Genomic DNA, 23,506 nt, shown 5'->3' on the forward strand with positions numbered 1-23,506 from the left:
GGATGAGCTGCATGCAGCAATTAGGCATTGTAACCTTAAAGAAATGCTGCAGATCTCTCTTAGCAGCTGTTGTAGAAGTATAGTTCTTAAATAACTATGGAACAATATATTGTTTAATACACGTACATATATACCCAGAATGTGACATTACTGCACTATACAGCCAGTGTACCAAACACAATGATATCATCTGCCTTACAGGTGGAGATGTGAGAAAATATAGACTATGTAAGCTTCAATAAAGTCAAAAAAAGTGACTGTTTCTGACTCCTGGAAACCACAAGATATAACGGGAGCAGAGAATAGATTGGGCATTACATGACCTTGCACCTCAGTCCATAAAAAACAGCAAATTCTTAGCTTCCTGCAACCAACACCTTGGGAGATCCACTAATCATTTACCTGTTTGAATATATTGCATATTGTGAAAATATTTCATGTGCTTATTTCTTGTATCATGATAACTGCAATTGTAACTTTGTAAATACAAAATAAGACTTGGACAAGATGGTTCCATTCCTGACAGACAGGTTAGGTTAAAATCAAGACTATTTAATGTGCTAAAAATACTTTGAAATTGGACTTTGGAAAATTGAACTAATCTCTCAGCAACTTTGGATTTTGTTATTTTAATGTGTCAGTTGCACACTTGCATAGTGGTTAGCACTGTTGTCTCACAGCACCAGGAACCCAGGGTTAATTGCGGAGTTTGCACGTTCTCCCACTGTCTGTGTGGGTTTCCTCTGGGTGTTCCAGTTTCCTCCCACAGCCTAAAAGATGTCCACAGTCCGAAAGGCATGCTGGTTAGGTGCATTGGCCACATTAAATTCTCCCTCGTGTACCTGAACAGGCGCTGGAATGTGGTGACTAGGGAATTTTCACAGTAACTTAATTGCAGTATGAATGTAAACCTACATGTGACTAATAAATAAACTTTACATTTATTTTACACCGATTATCTTGAAGTGTTTTACAGATAATGAAGGGCTGATTGAAAATGATCAGAAATATTCTGGCGAGATTTTATTTTAAACAGGGGAAGAGTAATGGGATTTAAAGAAGTGAGTTTCACAGACTGGGGCCAACATAGGAGAGGGCTGTGCTGCTGATAATGGAGGAGGAGAGGAGAGGCAGCAAGCTCAAACTTCTGGACCAAAAGAATGTGGGGCTGGAGGAAATTACAGCGGTAAATTGTGATGAAGGATTTTTAAATGTGGCTGAGGAAGGAGTGCTGAGGCCTCAGAGGCTAGGAACCAAGTTGGATTTATCCATTCCGCCTGGTTGCGGAGGGGAGCTGTTCATTTGGGGTGTGTGGCCAGCTCCTCCCTATCATTAAGGGGGAAGATGGGATGGGAGGAAAACAAGCCATCTTCAACACACCTCTCGAGGCATGGCCCAGTTATTTTGGCAACTGCTTGCGATTGAACTGCCCCACCATGCCAGCCTTGTGTGCAAGAAAACCAAGACGTGGTGGGGACAAGGGGGGGGGTAGGGGTGTCAGCAGGCACTGGAGAAAGAAAACTTAAAATTCAGGACAAAATCTGGAGCTGTAATTGTAAAAAGACTCAGACATTGTTTCCGGAATTTTACCACTCTGCCTGCCCGAGCTCATAAGATCACACCCGAGACCAACAGGGAATTCTGTGAGCCTCGCCCGCCCCAATTCTGGGACAGGCGTGCCGGTGAAGTCCCAGCCACAATCTCCAGTCTAAAAGTGCAAGTGTTCTGTTTGTCAATTTTGTGTCTCCGCTGATTTAAATGGGAGCTGCTGTCGGGTACATTTCAATCTTGTTATCAAAGCAGGTTTTTAGGAAAATACGAATTACTTTGGGTTTGAACTCTCCTTGTATTTAATTTTTGCGAATTCCAAAAAGAATTGCTCCAATCTTCATAATTATGAGCGCGGCAAGGCAGCACATAGTATACATATTGCTTGCTGGATCCACACACATCTCTGCATTCCATTCCCCTGATGAATTCCAGAAACCGCAAGCAGCACCATTACAATTAGCTTCTGACAGCCAGGGCCATTGGACTGCGTTTCATATATTGGTCTGGGGAATGATGAATAATTCCGAGAGTATACACACAATTTTAAAAAAAAAAGAAATATGGGATGTTCGTTACTGTCATTTATTTATTTTTTGTTTTTATACGATCGCTTTCAAATCACAGATGATGATCTGTTTCATAAACAGCTGGCGTGGCAGACCTGGAGGAGAGGGTTATAAATATCCGCAGCAGTTGAAACACTCAGCTGTCATGGCACTCAAGAACTGTGTGTGCCTCTGACCTAATAAAACCCCGACATCTCTGCAAGCAGCAAGAGTGCATACTGTTCCTGTTCAGTAAATAACCGCTGCATTACGTAATGCTTAATAAGATTTAAACGGATTTGATATTGAAGAGCTGAACTGATCCTTCACCGTTTCTGTGTGTTAAACTAAAAGGTGCTGCTTAATTATATCAAGAGTTTAGCAATCCACAGTCCTCAGTTGAGTCTGATATATTGGGTTCTGAATTAATGTTTAACCCCAAGCTTAGATCTGTTAACCAACTGATCTACCTTGACGCACTGTCTTGGGTCCACAGCACAGTTGTGATATTTAAATGAAACCTCTCTTCTCACTATTCCCATGTCTTTGTGTCTCTTCTGTCCTCCTTCTCCCCCTCTCTCACCATCTCGCTGATCCCTACATGGATGACAATTCATAGAGTTCCTACAGTGCAGAAGGAGGCCATTTGGCCCATTCTCCCTCATCCTTTATAGAATCATAGAATCCTACAGTACAGAAGGAGGCCATTCAGCCCATCGAGCCTGCACCAACCACAATCCCACCCAGACCCTATCCCCACAACCCCATGGATTTACCCTAGCTAGTCCCCCTGACACTAAGAGGCAATTTAGCATAGCCAATCCACCTAACCTGCACATCTTTGGAATGCCGGAGGAAACCGGAGAATCCCCTGCAGACATGGGGAGAATGTGCAAACTCCAGTTGGGCTAGTGGGCTGACGAATGGCAGATGGAGTTTAATTTCGATGACTTGCATTTTGCAAATTATACATTTTGGTAGATTGAACCAGGGCAGGACTTACTCAGTTAATGGTAGGACATTGGGGAGTGTTGCAGAACCAAGAATCTAGGGGTACATGTTCATAGCTCCTTGAAAGTGGAGTCACAGATAGATTAGAGTGGTGAAGAAGGCATTCAGCATGCTTGGTTTCATGGTCAGAACATTGAATACAGGGGTTGGGACATCTTGTTGAAGTTATACAAGACATTGGTAAGGCCACACTTGGAATACTGTGTCCAGTTCTGGTCATCTTATTATAGAAAGGATATTATTAAACTAGAAAGAGTGCAGAAAAGATTTACTAGGATGCTACCTGGAGTTATAAAGAGAGGATGGATAAACTGGGACTTTTTTCTCTGGAGCATAGAAGGCTGAGGGGTGATCTTATAGAGGTGTATAAAATAAGGGGGCATAGATCAGCTAGGTAGTCAATATCTTTTCCCAAAGGTAGGGGAGCCTAAAACTAAAGGGCACAGGTTTAAGGTGAGAGGGGAGAGATACAAAAGGGTCCAGCGGGGCAATTTGTGCACATGGAGGGTGTTAAGTATCTGGAACAAGCTGCCAGAGGTAGTAGTAGAGGTGGGTAAAATTTTGTCCTTTAAAAAGCATTTAGATAATTACATGGGTAAGATGGGTATAGAGGGATATGGGCCAAATGTGGACAATTGGGATTAGCTTAGGGGTTTAAAAAAAACGGACAAGTCTGTTTCCATGCTGTAAACCTCTATGACTCTACATAGACGGTGAGCCAAACCAAGAATTGAACCCAGTCCCTAGTGGTGTGAGACAGCAGTGCTAACCACTGTGCCACCGTGCTGCCCCGATGGTACTCTTTTAAAAATATCCATTTATCCAAGATTTCGATTATCCCCTCTTTTATTTATTTTGATTATGCCTCTGTCATGCCTTGAGATTTTGTTCTATCTTAGAGGCAGTGAGTAAATGTAAGTGGTTGATGCTTTTGAGGGAGCACTGTTTAAAAGGGAAACATTATTTTCATTTTGCTTTTATGCAGGAAATCTTGACAGACAGCACGCTTGTCAGTGAAACCAAAACAGATTGAAATCATTATTTTAAAACTCCTACAGAAAGAACTGGTCATAGGGGCCTTTTATACAACCTCCCAATTGGGGTAATATTGTTACTTTGAGGTTGTTTTCAAGATTAAGTGGAAAGGAGTAACTCTTTGGTAAGATTTGAAACAACTTGACACATGGCAGCTTTCAACCTTCAACACACACTTATCCCGCCATCCTGTCTGGAGTAATTGCTTTGGAACCATTAGCTAGTTGAAATATCGCAACTGATGTGGGAATACCTCTAACTTACACACTCAAATTGATAGGAAAATATTGACATTGAATTATATGTACGGGCAAGGAGGTTCCTGGAGAACAGCAGAGCAGGGGTCAGTGAATATTTTTAAGGCAGAGGCAGATAACTTTGACTTCCTTATTGGCCAAGAATTTATCAGGATTGGCAGATTGTGGCGTTGGAGCTGCAATCGGATCAGCCATAGAATCCCGACAGTGCAGAAGGAGGCCATTCAGCCAATCAAGTCTGTACCGACCACAATTTCACCCAGACCTTACTCCCATTAGCTCTCATATTTACCCTGCTAATCCCCCTGACACTAGGGTTAATTTATCATGGCCAGTCAACCTAATCCGCAAATCTTTGGACTATGATAGAGGTTTATAAAATGTTGAGAGGAATAGATAGGGTGGATTCTCAGAGGCTATTTCCCCGGGTTGAAATGGTCGCTACGAGAGGACACAGGTTTAAGGTGCGGGGAGGAAAGTACAGAAGTGATGTTAGGGGTAAGTTTTTCACTCAGAGGGTGGTGAGTGAATGGAATCGGCTGCCGTCAGTGGTGGTGGAGGCGAACTCGCTGGGGTCTTTTAAAAGACTTCTGGATGAGTATATGGGGTTTTATGGGATTGGGGGTTATAGATAGGTGTTGATGTGATCGGCGCAACTCGTGGGCCGAAGAGCCTGTTTGTGCTGTAGTGTTCTATGCTCTATGTTCTATGAGAGGAAACCGGAGCACCCGGAGGAAACCCATGCAGACACGGGGAGAACGTGCAAACTGCACACAGACAGAGTGACCCGAGGCCGGAATTGAACCTAGCCTTGAGCACTGTGAGGCAGCAGTGCTAACCACTGTGCCACCGTGCCAGATCTAATTGAATGGCTGAGCAGGTAGGAGGGGCTGAATGGCCTACTCATCCTAATTTGTATGTTTGTAAGAAAACATAAATAAATAACCATGTCATCTGTTTTGTTCACAAGTGAAAAATGTCCACATCAAACACAACAGTATTCCCCATTATTTGCATTTATTTGATTAAGCAGACTCAATTCAACATTAATTCCACATCCCATAAGGTTTGTGAGGAGTAGATGACCTTGTGGTAAACTATTAATCCAGAATCTCAGCTACTGTTCTGGGGACCCCGGTTCAAATCCTGCCGTGGCAGATTGTGGAATTTGGATTCAATGAAAAAAAATCTGGAATTTAAGAATTTACTGGTGACCGTGAAATCATTGTTGATTGTCGGAAAAACCCATCTGGTTCAATAATGCCCTTTACTGAAGGAAATCTGCCATCCTTATGACTTCAGATCCACAGCAATGTGGTTGACTTTCAACTGCCCTCAGGCAACTAGGGTTGTGCAACAAATGCTGGCCAGCCAGCGATGCCCGTATCCCGTGAATGAATAAAAAAGAAGCTTCTGATCCACCCCAAGTTCTACAAACTGAAACATGTTGACACATTAACAGCTCAGCCTCTACTTTTGACAGTTGCAAGAATAGTTTTTTAAAAATGTCACGCTGCATATTTATGCTCAACACAGTACAGTGCGCACTTTAAAAAGGCCACATTCAAATTCCTGGGTGGCTCTAATTCTTTACAAATGTGATTTAGTAGAGTGCAGAATGTGTTTTTTTTAAAAATATGTTGTTTGTACAGTAACAATGGAAACTCTTTCACAAGTTAACTAAATTAGAAACTGATAGCAGGGTAGCTGGTTCCAAATGAGTTATAGCAGTAACCACATCTAGCCTGGAAATGCCTTCATCTAATAGTTCTATGTGTTTGTGAGAGTGGCATTGTGTAATCGGAACTTGTTTTAAAAGAATCTCTCTTCTCACAGTTGATTGTATGGGCTGTGTTGTCACGCCCCAACTGTTAACCTGCAATATAATTAGTTCCCGAAGGAAACTGGTAGAATTTGTTGCCCCGTCAGATTATGTATGATTTTTATAACACTCGTCTTTGTAGCAGCTGCTCTGCTTGTCGTGGAAGGTTGAGTTAATAAATGCACGGTGTCTGCAGGGAGCTGGCTTATTGGGACTTCTTGAGTGCCCTGCCCTAAGAGTTTCCCTTGATGGCTGGTAATGAGCTTTTGTAATAGTTGCCGTGGTTCATTTTACTGGTATTTAAATACTTACAAGAGGTTTTAAAGAGCAGTGTGGAAATAATGACCTGGATTCTGGGGTCAGTGATGAAGCAAAGCATTTGCCACTGACCTTGAAGAAAGCCTTGCTAAGATCTACAGAGGTCCACAGCGCAGCATGTGGCAGAGCAGTGATTGGAAAACCACACCTTCCCTGTTCATCTGTGCTTAACCCTGAAGTTGTAATTGGATTCAGGGAGCTAGTGCCAGCAAGTGCAAATTCTGGGTCGGTATCATAGTGGTCATTTTACATTTCAAAATGTCACTTGTTGGAAACATACTCGACCCCAAATTTGGCACGCCAGCTACGATTCTCACCAATTTCTACAGATGCACCATAGAAAACATTATTTCCAGTTATATCACAGCTTAGTATGGCTCTTGCTCTGTCCAAGACCGCAAGAAATTACAGAGGGTCGCGAATGAAGCCTAGTCCATCACTCAAACCAGCCTCCCATCCACTGACTCTGTCTACACTTCCCATTGCCTTGGAAAAGCAGCCAGCATAATCAAGGACCCCATACATACTACCTTCCACCTTCTTCCGTCAGGAAAAAGGTACAAAGTCTGAGGTCACGTACCAACCGACTCAAAAATAGCTTCTACCCTGCTGACATCAGACATCCATTTTGAATGGACCTACCTTGCATTAAGTTGATCTTTCTCTGCACCCGAGCTACGACTGTAACACTGTTTACTAATACATGTAACAATAATAAATCAAGTCAAATCTAGATGACTGTCCAGCACTAATGACCCGTAAGGTTAGTAGCAGAGGCAAATATTTCCACATGTTGCACAGAGCCATGACTGGTGTTAACAGGCTTTTGCCACTATTCTGGCAGGAGAATAATGCATTGGTGATGATGCCAAATGTGCCATGCTGACAGATACTTCATCTTATTATCCACCCTCCTCATCACCCACAACCAGAGCAAGCCAATAAAACTCTTGCGCCAATAAAGCAATGGGCAGGGGGAACCTCTGGAAAATTCATCCCCCCCCCCCACCAAGGCACTCAAAACCAATCAAGGTGATCACGCTGACTGCATGTACATTAATTGTTTATCCACTTCTTTTCTATAGAAATCACTGCCTGGAAGTATGGTGGAGGCAGGTTCAATAAAGAGGGAATCAGCTGATTACTTGAAGAGAAACAATGTACAGGGACAGGGCGAAAAGGGCAGAGAAACGGCACTAAGACACACTGCTAATTTGGAGAGCCAACATGAAGGGCTAAATGGCCTTCCTCTGCACTGTGACAATTCTGTCGTTCTGAGAATGTGACTTCTGGCCCAACAATGAACCTCTCCGGTGCTCCCTCTTGAAAGGCACCCAGAGAATCCGAAGGCACCGGCTGGTAATGCTCCCAATGCTCCCTGTTCTCTGGGCAAAGGAGACACTCTGAGCATCTGGCCTATTCCACAGTTTAAAGGCACGTCCCCTGTTGCTCGCAATCTGTCAAATTGAAATCAACCAACACAATATCCAGTCCTTTCATTGTTTTATATTATTGCTGTAAGTATTTTAACTGTTCTTTTGTTATTTCCTTAAATGAAATTGGCCGCACAGTCCAGCTCACCCCCTGCTGAACATACTCAGTTTCTGTGACCCACTTTATTTTTAGTCATGTGTAGCTGAGGGGCCGGTTATTGTATCTCCGGAAGACAACTCCTTGTTAGAATATCTTCCTGAAGATAAAAAGACCTGAAGTATGGACCCGGCACCAATGTGACTGACTGAAGCTTTTCAACTCTCTGATTGGTAGATAAGATTAGACAGGGCTTGTGGCTATCTCCCCGAATGGGAACACAGTGCAGCCTCAGTTATTGAAGTTTTGGAAACCTCTGAGTTTAATTGGTTGCCTTTGGCAGATCTTTCAGCAAGGATTAAGATGACATAGTGGAAAATGGAACATTTCCTGTATATGGTACAAGCAGGCGGGCCTGCCAGACTGTATTTAAATGCGGTTCTGAATGTTTACAAGGACTTATAATGTTTGAGAGCCGCTCCAAACACCACTAACAAGCCATTTGAAAAAAAAAACACACTTCTGCAGCTCTGGAAAATTTTACTGCAACTATTTACACAAAATCAGCACCAGATAAAATGAAGCAAAGTGGCTCATTCAGCAATGCAGCTCTGGAATCTCAAGATTTACCCTTCATCTGAGTAGATTTTACCCATGTGTTAAAAGTTACTGAACCTTAAAATAAAAGAGCAGGAATTTGTGTTTCTTGCTGGATCAGTGCTTGCTAATCAGATTGACCTTTCGGCCCCTTCAAATAGTGGAAACCTGGTGGTGTGACAGTTAAAATGGAGGGGGGTGTCACATACTGCTGTTGTAAATTGGAGGCAGCAAGGGCATCCACTGGAAGCCAATGGATACCTTCATTAAATACACACCAGCGACAACTCCAGTGACGTCAATGAGCCCGACCGCTATTTTTATCTGAGACCTGAGTGGACAGTTGGTGGTGGTTCCCCCACCAAACCAGAGCTGCAGAACAGTAGTGCTCCTTTGGGCTTCTGTCCTAGACTTCTTTTCCTATCCCCTCTCCCGACCACGATTCCCCTGTGAGGTACCTTCGAACCATCGACCTTGAGTTGCCTGTGGGTCCTCTTCGGCAGCATCTTTGGCCAATCCCCCAACTTTAACACCAGGGCAGATGCCTCTTATTGACTTCCTTGACCATTTTGGTGAACTAATTCCCCCTGACACTAAGGGGCAGTTGAGCAAGGCCAATCAACCTAACCCGCACATCTTTGAACTGTGGGAGGAAACCGGCGCACCCGGAGGAAACCCACGCAGACACGGGGAGAGCGTGCAAACTCCGCACAGTCACTCAAGGCAGGAATTAAAGCCAGGACCCTACTGCTGTGGAATGTACAGAAATGGTCTGCAGCAGTTCCAGAAGACCGCTCACCACCACCTTCTCAAAGGCAATTAGGAATGGGCAATAAATGCTGGCCTAGCTATGGCACCCACATACCATGAACAAATATAAAAAAAAGTTCCTTTCAAGCAAGATAGGTGCCTGTTTGAGAAATGTACATTTGCTCTGATATCACTTCTTCTTCCAATGGCATTCTTTGCAGTTCCAACGCTTCCTAGGTGTCAGTTCTTTTGTGTCGTCTCTCATTGGAATAGGTACGTGTATTCCAAGCCAGATGTAACAATAACTTATCAGCAGTCTCCTCCTGTAGGCAAATGTGCTGTACTGATCACAAGGCTTTGTTGATTGACTCATTGGGCAGGATCTTCCAGTTGCACTTGTTCCAAAACTGGTAAATCATGCCTGAGGTCAACTGACCTTTACATGGTTCGCAACCGCCTCCCCGCCCCCCGCCCCACCCCCGGCCCACTACGACTCCTGTGATGGGCGAGTTGGAAAAAGTCCCTCTATTGACTCCACAAAATATCCACGGTGCCGATAGCCACAGAACATCCTTGCCTCTGACGCCAGGCTTCCTTGCAATGCCTGCTGGATCTTTTTGGTTGAATCACGCCTGGTTTCGATTGGTCAGGTGGCACTGGCAAACTTTGGCCAACTGAATTTGATGCAGCTGTGCCTTTGCAGCCTCTCCGATGAATTCCCGGCAAAGTGTACTGGCCGGTGTATTATTGAATTGTGTTGGATGGGTGTGGGATTGAACAAATTCCAACCAGCAAAGCAACTGAGTTTTTATAGTGTGTGCGTATGTGTTAGAGGGAAAGAATTGCATTGCATTCTAGCTCCTGACTTCCCCTGAAAGGTGTCTGTGAATATTGGGTGAGGATTGCAAAGTTGTTTTCTACCTATGGTTGGATTGTAATCAAATTGTAAAGTTGTCATAATTACACTGAATGTAAGATGTGTAGGTCTAATCACAGTAAAGACCTCTCTAGCCAAAGTACCTCGTAAGTTGATATGGTCTTTGCCCTTGTTGATGGTTAGACCAACCCAATGTTTTGATCGTAGCACTTATTATAGGATGGCATTGAAAGCAAATACCTTTTACGGCCACTGTTAGTTTTCACAACAGATGTTTATGTAATATGGACCATATCCAATTACATGTCACATGTCCTGATTGGTTTACAGCTGTGTATAAAATTTATTTTATGTCTGAGAAAACCTCCTGTGGCATTTCCAACAATAAATTAGATGGAGCGTGTCAATTCCCCGTTATACAATTCTGTATTATTTTGCTGCGAAGGAACGTGTGTTAACCTAGCTCGTACCTTTTCAGGGTACAAAGGGTAAGTTTAATTAGGACACTGAGTCAAAGAGAGTTCAGCAGTGTTTAGTGAGCAAAGAAGGCGGATTAAATGTGTTTGTCAGTATCAGATTGCAAATCAGAAGGGCTCAGTATTTATGCTATGTCCAAGTGCATCTGCCGTCATATTGCGAACAGCAAACTGGATAATACACAGTTTTATAAGGGGAAGAAATGTTATAAGAAATTGTTATTATGCTCATTAACTTGAAGTCTATACAACAGTAATTCTACTACAGTTGTCTTTGATATCTTGTGTTTCTGTGTCAACTGTTTGATGGTAAGAAACGGTTAGGTGCTGTGTTACAGAGAAACTGAGAGACCTGTGTGGATTGGCTAGGTATGGTGAACTAAGTGGTCTGACTCAACCTCCCATCACAGGATACAGGATATCTCCAGGATTAAAGTACACACACGTGTTTAAAGCTGTATCCCTCCAAAGTTTGTTTTATTTATTTCAAACTTCAAAAGAATTCTTCAAAATAGCAAATTAGCTTTTTTATTGCCATAAAGATATTATCAAACTTATTTTCAAATTAACTGGCCAGCTACTTTACTGATTGTAGGTGGGCTGTTTGTCTTTTATTAATGCTTTAGTACATTGACTGACTTAGCATGAGAAAATCTGTAAAACGTAGAGTATAAATATTATCTTTCACACGCAAACATCGGCAGCACTTCAATACTCTATTCCAAGTACAACACAATTTTCAATAGGAATCATGTGTACACTTGATGGGTGGACTGGTGGGAAGGAATTTGTCAAGGAGAAGGTTGAAAGAGACCGAAGATGTTGACTGCTGTATAAATCATTGATTGCTAGTGTAGTAATTCTGCCAAGGCCAGTCTGCCATCACCAAAAACCTTTTAATGATGGATAACACTGTACTCATGGCTTACGATGTGGGTATGCCGGCGTTGGACTGGCGTAAACACAGTAAAAAGTCTGACAACACCAGGTTTTAGTCCAACCGATTTATTTGATAATATACTCACAAGCTTTCGAGGGACACCCTCTTCGTCAGGTGAATGGAGAGTTCTGGCCTCAGACAGAGCATATAAAGCACAGACAGTTTAGAGATTACTGATTAGAATGCGAATCTTTACACCTAACCTGCTGTTCAAGACCTGAAGTGGCTGATAATGTGAGTGGAAGGAGCACTGATCACAGTTTAAAGAGATGTGTATTGTCTCCAGACAGTACAGTAAGTGAGGTTTTGCAAACCCAGGCAAGTCACGGGGGTTACAGATAGTGGGGGATAGATCTTGGGTTCATGTCGCACTATCTGTAACCCCCGTGACTTGCCTGGGTTTGCAAAACCTCACTTACTGTACTGTCTGGAGACAATACACATCTCTTTAAACTGTGATCAGTGCTCCTTCCACTCACATTATCAGCCACTTCAGGTCTTGAACAGCAGGTTAGGTGTAAAGATTCGCATTCTAATCAGTAATCTCTAAACTGTCTGTGCTTTATATGCTCTGTCTGAGGCCAGAACTCTCCATTCACCTGACGAAGAGGGTGTCCCTCGAAAGCTTGTGAGTATATTATCAAATAAATCGGTTGGACTAAAACCTGGTGTTGTCAGACTTTTTACTGTGCTCATGGCTTACAGCATGGTAGATGATTCCCAGGAACCCACAGAATACTAATCTGGGTCGAAGCAATGGGTTTTGACCCCCCTGCCCACTGCTCACCTCCCATGGGGTGAGCCTTCATTCAAACCCCATGAAGCCTCAGGGGGAGATCAATTTATGATGCTCCATGCCCTTTGTGGCCACCATAACAACAAGATATCTAAAAGCAGTGCAAAGTAATAAAACAATTAATTCAGAGGCTGGTTTATATGCCACTCTGATGAACACCAGTCGACTTTTTTTGAAGATTCATTCAAAAGATGTGGATGATTCTGATATTGAAACTTTTTTTGTCTGGCCCTTTATTGCCTTGAGAAAGTGCTGGGTTGTCACTCTTCTGGACCACTGAACCCTAATGGTGGTAAGCTGGAAAGCCGAGCGTATTGACCCAGCAATGATGAAGGATGGGCGATGTGTGTTTGCTGCAGTGATATGTGACTTGGAGCAGCTTGATATTACTACTCACGGGGCTGGAATTTTCACTCCCGCGCCAGCATGTCTGAAGGTGAGGGTATACATTGAAATCCAGCAGGTGACCTTCCTGCCACCTGTCTGCTGCCCCGATCTGTCTGAAATGTTATGGTGGGATGGGGAGGTGGTGTGCAGCTCGCCCGCCCACTTTGGTCATTGAGGCCCTGAAGTGACTCATTACAGCCCCCATTCCATTAACATTTTACCCGCAAAGGGTGGAGACCCGCACTTTGAGGGAAACCAGATAGCTTTACTATGCAGTTTGGTTTCAGTCAACATGATGGGTGTGGAATGGGAGGGAGGTGGGTGGGAACTAGGGGTTGGGGTGGGGGGTTGCTCCTATGTGGATTCACTGGGCTCATCAGAGCCTCCCCCCATCTCCATCCCCATTTCCCTAGCTGAGACTCCCATCCCTGGACTCTTCAGTGTGGTGGCACTGTCTATAACCCCAGCCGTGGACGCCACACCCACTGGTGCTGTTGGGTCAACAGAGTTGCCAGCCAATCATTTGGCTATTGGTTGGCAGCTCTTTAAGATGGGAATTCCTCCCAAAACATGGGGCAAAAATCTCACTTGAAAAGAAATTGATGCTGTCCCCACTATTAAATTACTGCCAAGACCACTGTCAAGTGCGGGGACATTCCTATTCCCCCGTCCCCCACCCAGGCCTTTTAGCCGAATGGGCAAGGACCATGGAACTCCATAATATCCAGCCCTCATCAGCAATAAGACTGGGTAATAATGTTGAAGTAGGCTTGTTGAGTTGTTGCAGTGTGTCCTGTAGATGATGCTGTCAAGTGGATTGAGTGGATATTGAGCTCAGTGGTGAGAGCACTGGTCAAGCGAACTGATGTGATTTGAAGTGGTGTTGAATTTATTCATTGTCGGATCTGCACCCATCAACATCCACTCGATTATTTTCTGTTGTGTGCAGCCTATTCGTTTAAGTGCTTGGAGCCATTAAAGGTCTTTTTGTCTGGCTGACCACAGGCCCTAATTTAAAGGGGCTATCATTCTCCGACTGCATGAGAACTTTTGTCTTGCCGCAGAGTAGAAGGAGCATTGGCAGCTGTCCGGGTAGATGACTCATTTTAATCACACTGCTGACTTGGGAGGGGCTTTCAGAGGTCAGAAGCTGAACCTCACATTGGACAATTTATAGCCTCTGTCCTGCTCTTGTGTACATGATATTAAATACACAGCTGGTCCAACTGGGTTCTACCAACCTCAACTCGTGGCTACATGGCTCCAAAAATAAATTGAAATTGGTCTAGTTGCTCTATGTTTTGTTGATTTGATTTATTTGATTAACTATTGTCACGTGTGTTAGCGTACAGTGAGAAGTATTGTTTCTTGCACACGATACAGACAAAGCATACCATTCATAGAGAAGGAAAGGAGTGAGTGCAGAATGTAGTGTTACAGTCATAGCTAGGGTGAAGAGAAAGATCGACTTAATGCAAAGTAGGCCCATCCAAAAGTCTGATGGCAGCAGAGAAGAAGCTGATCTTGAGTCAGTTGGTATGTATCCTCAGACTTCTGTATCTTTTTCCTGATGGAAGAAGGTGGAGGAGAGAATGCCCGGGGTGCGTGGGGTCCTTGATAATGCTGGCTGCTTTTCTGAGGCAGCAGGAAGTTTAGACAGAGTCAATGGATGGGAGGCTGGTTTGAGTGATGGACTGGGCTTCGTTCATGACCCTTTGTAATTTCTTGCCTTCTTAGACAAAGCAGGAACCATTCCAAACTGTGATACAACCAGAAAGAATGCTTTCTATGGTGGATCTGTAAATGTTGATGAGAGTCGTGGCAGACATACCAAATTTCCTTAGCCTTCTGAGAAAGTAGAGGCGTTGGTGGGCTTTCTTAACTTTAATGTCAGCATGGTTGTTGGTGATCTGGATATCTAAAAGTTTGAAGCTTTTGACCATTTCTACTTCATCTGCATTGATGTAGACAGAGGCATGTTTTCGTTTACATTTCCTGAAGTCGGTGACCATCTCCTTTGTTTTGTTGACACTGAGGGAGAGATTAATGTTGTCACACCAGTTCACCAGATTCGCTTTCTCTTTGTCTCATCATTGTTTGAGATCCAACCCACTACAGTCATCAGCAAACTTGAAAATCGAGCTGAAGGGAATTTGGCCACACAATCATGGGTGTATAAGGAGTAAAAGACTGAGGACGCAGCCTTGTGGGGCACTAGTGTTGAGGATGATTGAGGAGGACGTGCTGTTGCCTGTCCTTACTGACCTGTAAGCTCACGATCCAGTCGCAGAGGGAGAAGCCGAACCTTGGGCCATGGAGTTTGGAGATAAGTTTCGTAGGAATGATGGCATTGAAGGCTGAGCTGTAGTCAATAAATGGGAGTCTGACATAGGGTTGAGTGCAGGGCCAGGGAGATGGCATCAGTTGTGGACCTGTTGCGGTAGGCAAAATGACTGTCATCCCTTAGAAAAACCAAGCAGTGTGCCTTCATGATTATCAGCCAGTGACTCTGACATCTATCATTATGAAGTGCTTTGAAAGGTTAGTCATGGTACGAATCAATTCCAACCTCCCAGACTACTTGGATCCACTACGGTCTGCCTACCACCGCAACAGGTCCACAGTGGACACCATTTCCCTGGCTCTGCACTCAATCCTGGAACACCTAAATAAAAGGACACCTGTATCAGACTCTTATTTATCGACTACAGCTCAGCCTTCCCACGAAACTGATCTCCAAACTCTGTGGCCTGGGCCTCGGCATCTCCCTCTTCTACTGGATCCTGAACTTCCTACTCACGGACCACAATCACTAAGGATAAGCAACAACAGCCTTCCACGATCATCCTCAACACTGGTGCCCCACAAGGCTGTGTTCTCAGCCTCCTACTATACACTTATGACTGTGTGGCCAATGCGATTTTCAAGTTTGCTGACGACACCACCGTAATAGGTTGGATCTTAACCAATGACGAGACAGAGTACAGGAATGAGATTGAGAATCTGATGATAATCTCACCCTCAATGTCAACAAAACAAAGGAGATTGTCATCGACTTCAGGAAGCGTAAAGGAGAACATGCCCATATCTACATCAATGGGGACAAAGTAGAAAGAGTTGAGAGCTTCACGTTATTAGGTGTTCAGATCACCAACAACCAGTCCTGTCCCCCCCATGCCAACACTATAGTTAAGAAAGCCCACCAACACCTCTACTTTCTCAGAAGACGAAGGAAATTTGGCGTGTAAGTTACGACTCTCACCAACTTTTACAGATGCACCATAGAATGCATTTTTCTAGTTGTATCACAGCTTCGTGTGGCTCCTGCTCTGCCCAAGATGGCAAGGAACTGCAAAAGGTCATGAATGTAGCCCAGTCCATCATGCAAATCAGCCTCCCATCCATTGACTCTGTCTATGCTTCCCACTGCCTCGGCAAAGCAGTCAGCATAATTAAGGGCCCCACATACCCAGAACGTTCTGACTTCCACCTTCTTCCTTTAGGAAAAAGATACAAAAGTCTGAGGACACGTACCAACTGACTCAAGAACAGCTTCTTCCCTGCTGCTGTCAGACTTTTGAATGGACTTACCTTGCATTAAGTTGATCTTTCTCTACAACCTAGCTATGACTGTAACATTACAATCTGCACTCTCTCATTTCATTCCCTATGAGCTGGTATGTTTTGGCTGTATTGTGTGCGTGAAACAATACTTTTCACTGTATGTTAATACATGTGACAATAATAAATCAAATGAAAAATCAAACTGTAATAGATCCAGATAATCTGAGAGGCCAGAATTGATTCATACCATGACTAACTTTTTGAAGCACTTGATAATGATTGGATGTCAGAGCCACCGGACGATAGTCATTAAGGCGCACTGTCTGGCTTTTCTTTGCTACTGGGAGCTCCAGATTGTCTTAAAGAGAGGCTGAAGATGTCTGCTAATATCCCTGCCAGTTGGTCTGCACACGACCTGAGTGCTTGTCCGGGTATCCCATCCAGGCCAGTTGCTTTCCGTGGATTGACCTTTGGGAAGGCCGCTTTAATGTCTTCAATGGTGACTCCGAAATACAGGTTTGTCAGAGGCTTCCAGAGTGGAGAGCATGCTCTCACTGACCTCTTCCTCAAAATAGGCATAGAATGCATTGAGCTCATTAGGGAGGGTTGCATTGGTGCCAGCGATTTTACATGCCTTCATCGCGTAGCCTGTTAAGTCTTGCCGACCTTGTTTTGTATTTAATGTTTGGATGTGTATGGGTCTGTGATAATTGTACAAGCTCTTACTATGAATTATCCTTTTTAAAACAGTAGCCCTGTGTACATCCAACAATTTGCCATTCTTCTTATGTGAGGCTTGAGGATAATTGTTGAGCAGGGGTTAGGGAAATTGCAACTGGGTTCAAGTCTAATTGCTATCCAATGACCTCTGCTGTAAATTGGATTAACAGAGGAACCCCTGTCCATAATGTTCTTTTCCCTCTCCCCCTTCCTGTCACTCCATACCCACATTCCATGCCTGTTGAAACCACTTATTATGACTACCTATTAATCATTATCTTCAGTACAATCGGTGGAACCAACATGGGGCCTTCAACAACTCATTGATAAACATAACTCGGTGAACTATTATGATTATTATTTAATTAACTGTATTTCATCTGTGAACAAATCTACCAACTCGATCAACAAAATAACATGGTGTAATCTGTTTCCAATTGTCCAACCCTCGTGGGATAAATACAATATCGCAAGCACAAAGTATTGGTGAAATTTGATACTTGCGAAAGAACATTTTAAAATCAGAACCTTGTCACTGGTACAAAAGGATCTTTCTCTACTGGTAATGTCTAATAAGAGCCAGATGCTTGTGCAGTGTGCTGGGGAATTCAACGTAAATGAGCTGATTTCCCCCCGCTGGCTTTCTATCAGCCTACATATTCATTTAAATCCATTCTCTCATCTGCAAAGTTCCCTATGGTCTTGGTCTAGCCTACCTCTACAACAATAGTGGGCAACCTGTGACCCTGGGGCCACAGGCGGCCCATTTGGGTTCTAAATGCAGCCCAGGAGACAATTTATTGACCGTTTCTCACGCACAGGATTGCTGAGTTGCTGAAGGCCCCGGATTGAATCCATTCTGCTGATTTTTGTCCACGTTGTTTTTGTTTCCCTGCTGGCATGAGCGAAGTGATACGCACGTAAAACAAAGGCAGTGAAGTGATGTACATGCTGATTGTACACACTCTGTGTCGAAAGTGTGAAATATTTAATTTGCCTTTACCATTTGAAGTTAATAATTAGAATGAAGCATTTTCTACATTTGATTTGATTTATTACTGTCACATTATTAATATATAGTGAAAAGTATTGTTTCTTGCGCGCTATACAGACAAAGCAGACGAAGTAGCAAAGGAAAGGAGAGAGAGTGCAGAATGTAGTCTTACAGCCACAGCTAGGGTGGAGAGAAAGATCAACTGAAGTAGGTCCATTTCAAATGTCTGATGCCAGCAGGGAAGAAGCTGTCCTTGGTTGGTCCACATCCTCAAAATTTTGTATCCTTTTCCCAACAGAAGATTTGGAAATGAGAATGTCTGGGGTGCATGGGGTCCTTGATTATGCTGGCTGCTTTTCTGAGGCAGCGGGAAGTGTAGACAGTGTCAATGGATGGGAGGCTGGTATGCGTGATGGACTGGGCTTCATTCACAACCCTTTGTAATTTTTGTGGACTCATTATGAAATATTCAATTTGTATTAAATGTATTTAATGCAATCAACAAATAAAGAACAAAGCACAGGAACAGGCCCTTTGACCCACCGTGTATGTGTCAACACAGATGCCTTTCCAATCTAATATTTTCTTGCCTCTATGTGGTCCATGTCCCTCTCTTCCCTGCCTATTCATGTATCTATCCAGATGCTCTTAAACTTTATTGTAGTATCTATTTCCACCACTTCCTCCTGCAGTAAGTTCCAGGCATTCACCACCCTCTGTGTGAAAAATTTGCCCCTTACATCTCTTTTAAACTTTCCCCCTCTCACTGTCAACCTATGACCATGAGTAATTCCCTCGACCTGGGAAAAAGACTCTGACTATCCACTCTATCCAAACCTGTCATAATCTTGTAAACCTCTATCAGGTCCCCCCTCATCCTCTGACACTCCAGTGAAAACAATCCAAGTTTGTTCAATGTTTCTTCGTAGTCCATACCCTCCAAACTAGGCAACATCCTGGTAAATCTCTTCTGCGCCTTTTCCAATGCATGAATATCCTTCCAGTAGGTGGCAACCAGAATTGTACACAATATTCCAAATGCAGCCTAACCTAACTTATACAGCTGCAACATGATTTTTCAATTCCTACACTCAACGCCCCAACCAATTAAAGCAGCATGCCATATGCCTTCTTGACCTCCTTGTCCACCTGAGATGCCGCCTTCAGGGAACCGTGGATCTGCAAGCTTAGATCCCTTTGTATGCTAATATTTCAAAGAGCTTTACCATTTATTGTATATTTTCCTTCTGCAGTAGACCTTCCAAATCACATAGTCATGGGGTAATGGTTAGTGAATGAGTCAGATTTCAATCTTGCAGTCTACTGAACCACTAGGTTCCCATCACTGCTCTACAACCTCATTCAGCCCCATGAATATGTTCTGGATTCCTTTGGCACTGCCTTTGGATGCACAGTCCTCTGCCAGTTAGTGTTGGTTCTCAAAGTCCTCAAAGCTGATTTGCAGTCTGCCCTGGTTCTCTGAGAGAACATTCTGCCTAATCCCACTCTCCTGCCTTATCCCCGTAACCTTGCCCATGATTTCTTTTCAGATACAATCTAAATTCCTCTTGAATACCTCGATCAAACCTGCCTTCACCACCCCCTCAGGAAATTCCACACCCCAACTACCCTCTACATGAAAATATTTTTCTTCGCATCACTTTTTTTCCTCTTTTACCCGTTATTTAGAGTCTGTGTCCTTGAGTTCTTGATGATCTCTTGAGTGGGAAGGGTTTCTCACTATTTTACCCTCCATACCCCTCTGGACCTTGAGTATCTCAATTAAGTCTCCTCTTTTGCCTCCATTTCTCCAGGTACCTGAGTTCAAATCCAACCATGGCAGATGGTGAAATTTGAATTCAATAGATTTTTAATTCTGGGTTTTTGATGATGACAATGAAACCATTTCCAACATCACAGTATTTTGCTTTTAAAAGAAAGAAACCACTTGCCCAAAAAAACCTATCTGGTTCACTAATGTCCTTTAATGATTCTTAGCAGCTTGACAGGGTAAATGCTGAAAGGATCTTTTCCCTCATGGGAGAGTCTCAGACCAGAGGGCATAGCCTCAAAATAAAGAGGCACCAATTTAAGACTGAGATGTGGAGTAATTTCTTCCCTGAATCTTTGGAACTCCTTGTCTCAGAGAGCTGTCCTTGTGTATGTTTAAGACTGGGATAGCTGGATTTTTGATCAGTAAGGGAATTAAGGGTTATGGGGAAATGGCAGGAAAGTGGATGTGAGGATCCTCATCAAAAACCCAGAATTAAAAATCTATTGAATTCAAATTTCACCATCTGCCATGGTTGGATTTGAACTCAGGTACTTGGAGAAATGAAGGCCAAGAGGAAAATGAATTGAGGTACTGGAGATCCAGAGGGGTATGGAGGGTAAACAGTGAGAAACCATTCCCACTCAAGAGATCATCAAAAACTCAAGGACACAGACTTGAGGGGCTGAATGGCCTATTCCTATTTCTCATGGTATTATGGTCTCATGTCCTTTAGGGGAGGAAATCTGCAGTCCTTACCTGGCCCAGCCTACATGTGACTCCACTCCTGATGTCGTTAACTATTAACTGTCCTCTGAAATGGCCTGGCAAGCCATTTAGTTCAGGGCAGTTAGGATGGACAATAAATGCTGGCCCAGCCAGTGATGTTCGCATCCTGTAACTGATTTAAAAAAAAACAGTAACTGCACTTGAGAAATATTTCCAGAAAATGCAGGACAATCTCAACAGGTCCGACAGCACCTGCAGAGAGAATAGAGCCAATGTTTTGAGTCAGGATCAAGACCCATGAAGTAAGTGAGATCAATTTCAGCAACCAGCCCTTTTTTAAAAAGACAATATAATTTGCCTGAAGCCAAAAAGAATGATGGTGGGACAACAGGAATAGTGGTAGAGATTAGATGGCACCAGAGATCTAAGGAATGATTCCTAGCTTGTGTTATGTACAACAAGGGTTCAAAATGATGATAAGTGGGGGTGGTGTTGTCAACTCAGTGGCGATCAGGCGAAAGAAGCAAAGTTAGTGCGACAGAGACGAAGACTTTCTGCAAAGCCCAGGAAAACACTCATGGCTTGAAACATTCCATGTAAAAACAAAACCCGTTACATTATCTTGATCTGGTTCCTGCTGTTGGGATTTGTACCACACAGATTCCTAAATGCCAAAGCTAAAATGTTGTCACATCATCAAAGGTGTCATCAGAGCAACAACTTGGATCCCTGTTTGCATCAGAAGTCATTGAAGATAAACTGTTGCAGCCTGAGGCTAGTTAATGAACTCGGATGATTTTAATCCCTTCCAGCACTGTTCCTGATAGTGGAGCTGAGAGTTAAATTCAATCCCTTTAATGGCATTATTTAATCCTGTTATTTTGTGGATTAGATTATTTTTCAATCTGCTAACCTCCTGGAAATACAAGTTGAGTTCATGCAATCATAATGGAGCCCTTTAAACCTGGGTGTACTGGTGAACCGGCAATGCTAGTCTATCTTGTGGTGCCTGAAACTGAACTGGCTGGGTCTGACCAAACCTTTGTACAGCCAAAGCACAACTGTGTGCTCTTTGAGAAAGGCCTTTTTTCAGACTTATTTTTGTAACTGTGTGCTAACCTTTAATAACTTATGTACATGGACACTGAAATCCATTTCTTATCTACAGTTCCTATATGTTGACTGTATTATGATCTCTCTTTCTTGGATCCAGTATGGAACTATGTGTGCCAGAGATTTTCCCACTCACTTAGCCGGAGCACATCCTGTTGCAACTTCCTTTCCCATCCACACACCTTATTGTGCTTGCTTGATTTCTGCAAACTTGGATACATAATTCTCTATTCCTTCATCCAATTCGATGTATATCAGTTGAAACAGTAAGAAGTCTCACAACACCAGGTTAAAGTCCAATAGGTTTATTTGGTATCATGAGCTTTCGGAGCGCAGCTCCTTCATCAATGCTCGTGATACCAAATAAACCTGTTGGACTTTAACCTAGTGTTGTGGGACTTCCTACTGTGCTCACCCCAGTCCAAAGTTGGCATTTCCACATCATATCTGTTGAAAAGCTGAGGACTCTGAACAGATTCCTGGAAGCACCATTTGTCATTTCTAATAATCACAATGCATTTTGTTTGTCCCCACCCTCTGTCTCTTATGTCCCGACTAATTACCAAACCAGAAAAGAATGGTTTGATTGAGCAGACGCAGCATGGATTTGTTAAGGGGAAGTCGTGTTTGACAATTTATTGGATTTCTATGAGGATGTGACTAGTGCGGTAGACAGAGGGGAACTGGTGGATGTGGTGTTTTTAGATTTCCAAAAGGCGTTTGATAAGGTGCCTCACAAAAGGTTGCTACAGAAGGTTAGGGTGCACAGTGTTGGGGGTAAGGTGTTAGCGTGGATGGAGGATTGGCTGTCTAATAGGAAGCAGAGAGTTGGTATCAATGGGTGCTATCCTGGTTGGCGGTTGGTGACCAGTGGAGTGCCGCAGGGGCTGGGGCCTCAACTGTTTACCATTTATATAGATGATCTGGAGGAGGGAGCTGAGTGTAGGGTGACGAAATTTGCTGATGACACAAAGATGAGTGGAAAAGCAAATTGCGTGGAGGGTGTGGAAAGTCTGCAGAGAGATCTGGATAGGCTGAGCGAGTGGGCGAGGACCTGGCAGATGGAGTATAATGTTAGCAAGTGTGAGGTTATCCGCTTTGGTAGAAATAATAGTAGGAGGGATTATTATTTAAAAGGCAAAGAGCTGCAGCATGCTACGGTGCAGAGGGACCTGGGGGTCCTTGTGCACGAGTCGCAAAAACCCAGTCTGCAGGTGCAGCAGGTGATCAAGAAGGTGAATGGAATGTTGGCCTTTATAGCGAGGGGGATAGAATATAAAAGTAGGGAGGTCTTGCTGCAACTGCACAGGGTACTGGTGAGGCCGCAGCTGGAGCACTGTGTGCAGTTTTGGTCGCCGCACTTGCGGAAGGATATATTGGCCTTGGAGGGAGTGCAGAGGAGGTTTACTAGGCTGATACCAGAGATGAGGGGGTTGGCCTATGAAGAGAGACTAAATAGACTGGGTCTGTACTCATTGGAGTTTAGAAGGATGAGGTGGGATCTTATAGAGACGTATAAGATAATGAAGGGGATAGATAGGGTAGAGGTAGAGAGATTCTTCCCACTTAGAAAAGATAGCAGGACTAGAGGTCACAGCCTCAAGATAAGGGGGGGGGGTCAGTTTAGATCAGAGTGGAGGAGGAACTTCTTCACTCAAAGGGTGGTGAATCTCTGGAATTCTCTGCCCGTTGAAGTGGTGGAGGCTACCTCGCTAAATATATT

The 23,506-nt window shown here is 43.6% G+C and overlaps 1 protein-coding gene across 2 annotated transcripts in view; it reads left to right on the forward strand.

The window, feature by feature from the left end:
- The window catches only part of LOC145353895 (peroxidasin homolog), a 180,617-nt gene that overhangs the window by 44,678 nt on the left and 112,433 nt on the right, over positions 1–23,506 (forward strand). The gene's annotated exons all lie outside the window — the stretch shown is intronic.

The sequence above is a fragment of the Carcharhinus amblyrhynchos genome, chromosome 16, assembly GCF_965287045.1.
Source record: "Carcharhinus amblyrhynchos chromosome 16, sCarAmb.v2.hapA, whole genome shotgun sequence".
Taxonomy (NCBI): Eukaryota; Metazoa; Chordata; class Chondrichthyes; order Carcharhiniformes; family Carcharhinidae; genus Carcharhinus; species Carcharhinus amblyrhynchos.